Here is a 5247-nt window from a genome sequence, read left to right as displayed (position 1 = left end):
TCGATCCTGCTCCCTGTCCTCTTGTATTCTGGAGTTCTGAAGCCGGTCCTGGGAATCCTTCTGGTCCTTGTGAACCTGTTACTGTCATCTGGGGTTTCTCACCCGGTTTCGTGAGTAGCGGCTTCTGCCGCGTGTTGCGGCATAGGCAGCTTAGTATTTGCGTTTCTTTGAGTTGGTGCTTTTGCGGAGGTTTCCGCTTTCACTGTCCTCCCCGGAACTCGGCGGTGCCATGTGGGGGAGTGGACAGTGGTATCCTTTGTAGTTCTTTTCCTTTGGTGGTGTGCCACACATATGTTTAGTTTTCAGGTAGTTAGTAGCCCCTAGCTTGGTTGTTTCAGTTAGAGGTCCCCTTGTTATTACCCTGTCTCATGTCACGCTTTGTCTCTCTTTAAGACCTGGGGGCATCGGAGTTGGGCTGACCTTATCCGCCCTTCAAACGCGGCTGCCGTGGGCCCAAGAAACCATAGTCGTTCAGGCGTGAATTGACAACACGGGTAAGACAACGGAGGTAGGGTGCTAGGGGCTATTTCCATTCCTTTTCCCTATCCCAGCATCACGTCCTGGTGCTCTGGACTCACTGCATAAGATCTCCCCTGTCCTGAGCATCAGGATCGTAACAATGCTCTTTAAGTAATGGACCAAGCATGTGAATACACTGATTACACCCCTTGAGGAATAAGACTTGAAAAAAGCATTTGAGAAATGTATTTGTAAAATTATATTATAATATACACTATAAACTTTTTCAAATTGCAGAAATCCGAAAATGTAATTTAATGAAACATAATATACAAGTGTTAGTGTATAGCCATTAAAGATTTCTATGGATGGGAGAATGGGCAATGCTAGTTTCTTCCAACATTGTTTTATTATGTCTTTTATTTATTACACTGTACAGTATTGAGCATTTATTGCTCAGTTTGTGATATGAATGTTGTATAAAATGTATTATATTCAAATTATGGATAAAATGGTTAAGTCCAAGTCACATTTTGTGTACAGTACCATTCATTAGAAAATTAACATTCTTTGTGTATACTTGTTACATGTGTTATGCACATGGTGCTTGTACAGTACTTTTATGAATACATTCATGGATTATAAGCATTATGTCTGAGTGTTGCTTTTTACCATTTGCCTTTTTTCCATTAGTCAAAGGCATGACTGTTATTTATGGTGTCATGAAAATAATCCTCCACCATTCATTTGATGGTGACCATATTAGATAGAGTAACGATTGAGGTGTCACTAATTTTAGGCAATTATTTTAGTCCTGGTCAGATGTCAAAATGTTGTGTTTACTTCTCTGAATCAGCACAGGGTCTTATGCAAAAGCTGAGATTTTTCCTGGCAGCTGCCAGAGAAACTGAAGGAGGAGAGGTTATCGTTTTGTCTACAACTTGAGCTGCCACCTTGCTCACCATGATCTATTTGTATCTCTTAAGATCTGGGTCAGTTAGAAAGAAAGAAATGCCGTAAGACTTAAGCCTAGGATCAAGCACGTTTGCCAAAATGTAGTGATCAGATTTGAAGATATTGTAAACCCTTGGATCATAGCAAAGCGAATAAAGGACTGATATACTTACATACATACAAGTCTGACATACTTATCAAAACCACTTTGTTTTATCTTCTTTTTCAATTTCTCTAGCAGATTTTCCAAAAGCCTAATTAGGGGAATGAGAAATACTGTAGTGCATTACCTTGGAGATTGGTGTAATGAAGCTTTGTTTGCCAATGAGAAGGGTAGTATAGTAAAATTTAACAAATAAGTAATAAAATCCCTAAACTGGTTCGCTGCAAAGCAGGAGAACATTTGCAGAGAGCTGGCCTGTTTGGTGTGATGGTTTATATTTCAATAGTAGAGACTGGAGGCATGATTCAGAGGTTTATCCACTCCTGATATTTACACAGTGTAACAAATATTTACTACTGTGAATTCACAAAAAGTCAATAAAACCCCACATGCAATCCCCAGAGTGTATATAGATGCCACTGTTGCATACAGAGTCAATCTCAGTAAGGCAAGTAGGATTTCAACTAAAGGTAACCTAAGGAGATGCAACCAGCGCTATCCATATGTCAACCTCAACCAGACACTCATAGACACCCAAAGTAGAACAGGAAAGGAAAAAGCCCAGGAGAAAACTGGGGATTTCAGAAAGAGGAGTAAGAGGGCATAAAGCTCTGTAGGTCAATGACTGGCACTGAAGTCTCAAAGTTGACAAGTAAAACTTACATATGGAAAGGAAAACAGATTATGGAATTGAAACAAGGGGTTAGACCAAGAAAGGAGGGCAAGAATGCCAGTGCTCATGTCAATGTTTCCATGTCTATCCAGCACAGACAACTACTGGAAGTCAATCATGTACAGTGACAGCCTGTCTAAAAAGGGAGGCTAAATAATAAAGCTTAACTTTAGCATTCTTTATGGTTCTTCACAATTTGGGAAACCTAGTTCTACAGATTGTATCTCTTCAGACAAACTGTCCAAACCAAATATAGATCTGGGCAAGCAAAGTATTAGGAACCTTTATAGGCAGCATCTGGAATAGGTAAGTGAACCTTGGAATCCATCTCTACCAATAATGTGACCACAGCACCAGAATGAATAGCTTTTATGATTGAAAGGAGAGTGGGGTAATATTCTTTATAGAGAGTTATAAATGCCATTGAAAAAAGATATAAGGCAATTCAGATATAGCAGCAATTCAGATCTGATCGCTGCTGTGCATTTTCGCTCAGTGGTCGATAAGCAATAGACTGCACATGCATTTGCAGACGCATCGCCAAACAACAACAGGAATCGCCGAACAGCAACAGTATGGTGTGAAAATTCTGATCGCACGGATGTTTGCAAGGTGATGGACAGGAAGTGGCTATTTGTGAGTAGTAACTGACCGTTTACTGGGAGTGTCTGGAAAAATGCAGGTGTCCCCAAGTGTTTTCAGGGAGGGTGTCTGACATCAGCTCTGGCCCTGATCAGCCTGTTCTCATCGCATTGTAGGAGTAAATCCAGGGCTGTGCACAGACTGCACACAGTGGACTATTGCAACTTGGCATCCACATGCGATCACACATTTGCAAGGGGCGAATTTACTCTACTTTTGGGCAGCAACTACCTGAATGCAAGACAGCAAAGTTAGCAGCCCAGCAATCAGGTCTGAATTACCCCCCATAGTTTGGTTGTCATTAATGCAAACAAATTTATAGCTACAGATGTAGCCACCTTTATCTTGAGTGGCCGCGGCGGTTGTCCCGTTCGACCATACGCAGCGTACTGTGGCGTAGCGAGGCGCGCCTAGCCACAGAGAGGCTATCTAATCGCACGGAGACAGACATTTGACGTTTGGCGTTACCTTTACGTGTAATACCTGCGATCAGCCACCAGATGTCGCTTTTTACAATCACCACTGCGCATGCGTGTGGTCTCCCGTAAAATACAATACTGACATACATAATAAGGACTACTTTACTAAGGCGTCTCATTACGCTGCATACAGCAAATACTGTACTCATTACGCTGCATTATTTAATACAGTACTGTACAGTATATACAGTACGACACCGACGCAAATACAGTAGTACAGCATACAGTATATGATCCATCTACAATACTTTATGAATACTGTATGTGAGCGTGCAAGTCCCGCAGACAAAACACAGTACTGTAAAACCAGTAGTGTACACTGTCGCAAATGGATGTGTTTTACAAGTTCACTATTGCCTCTCAAGATTAGGAATTTTCTACAGTGTTATCGTCCTAATCCCGTAGCCATTACAGCATAATCAAAACCAACGGATTTATACATTTGTCTGCGGCGAAGTGGTGAAGTGTTTCGCTTCCTATACTCAGAGTCCAGGGTTCGATTCCTTAAGTACTGTACGAATGCATGTTACTGTAGTTTTTTTCAGACACTTTATTATTTTTTTTATTCACATACTGCAAACCAGGGCATACAGTAGCTGCATGAGCGGTTCTATGCGATCGAGTCCGGTGTACCATAATGTGCAGGTTCTATGCAGGTTAAGGTACTATGCTCCGTACACAGTACACATACAATTCTGTAGCTGGGCAGACTGAATAGAAATGGCTACCACCTATGACTCCTTGCCCCACAGAGGCCCTAGGCTACGGAGCAAGTAATAGTCCAGATTGTACAGACTATGGGGCAATGCTGAATGAGCGTCACAATCCCCTAGCTAAAATACACAGTATGCATATTATGGTACACCGGACTCGATGACATACAGTACTGTAGCACACTGGCAAAATGGCCGCCGCCCCTGAACCCTTGTGCAGGTTATGGGGCAATGCTGAAGGAGCGTCACAATCCCCTAGCCAAAATACACAGGGGAGGGATAAGCTACTGTAGGATTGCATACAGTATTACGGTACACCGGACTCAATCGCATAGCACACTGTCAAAACGACCACTACCCATGAACCCCCACCTCCTGAACCCCCACCTCGTGGCAGGCAGCAGTTGGGTATGGAATGAGAAATGGCATAAGCTGTGCAGGCTACGGGGCGATGCTGAAGGAGCGTCACAATCCCCTAGCCAAAATACACAGAGATACTGTAAGCGAGGTCTATGCACATTACAGTACTGTACGTTACACCGGGCTCGGTCGCATAGCAAACTGACAAAACACAAGTTTTACAGTACATACAGTAAAGCAGGCCAAAGCTGCAGGAGAGTTTCTACTGTAAAGGTTCTATGCACCGTACGGTAATGTACACATACCTGTACAATTCTATAGCAGGGCAGACTCAATTGAAATGGCTACCGCCTGTGACTCCTACAGTAGCTCCTAGGAGGCACTCAGCTATGGAGCAAATAACAGCACAGATTTTGCAGGCTACGGGGCAATGCTGAAGGAGCGTCACAATCCCCGAGCTACAATACACAGGGGTGATAGAGATAATCGAGTGGCTGGAGGGGGGTCCCCTTGATTTAAGGGGCCCCCACTCCTCCAGGGTACTCCGGCCAGGTGTGACTAGTTGGGTATTTAATTCCATGGCCGCAGGGACCTGTATAAAAGTCTCCCCCGGCTGTGCATTATCTGTCCAGCTAGTGGAGCCCAGTGCTGATTCAAAAAATATGGGGAACCCCTACGCTTTTTTTGTCCCCCTTATTTTTTGCACCAGGACCAGGCGCAGAGCCCGGTGCTGGTTCTAAAAAGATGGGGGATCCCGTGTCCATTTTTTCCGTATTCCTTCCGGAATTCGACTGCAATTGCATA

This window comes from Pseudophryne corroboree, chromosome 6 (genome assembly GCF_028390025.1).
Source record: "Pseudophryne corroboree isolate aPseCor3 chromosome 6, aPseCor3.hap2, whole genome shotgun sequence".
NCBI classification, from domain to species: Eukaryota; Metazoa; Chordata; class Amphibia; order Anura; family Myobatrachidae; genus Pseudophryne; species Pseudophryne corroboree.
Note: the sequence above shows the minus strand (reverse complement) of the source record.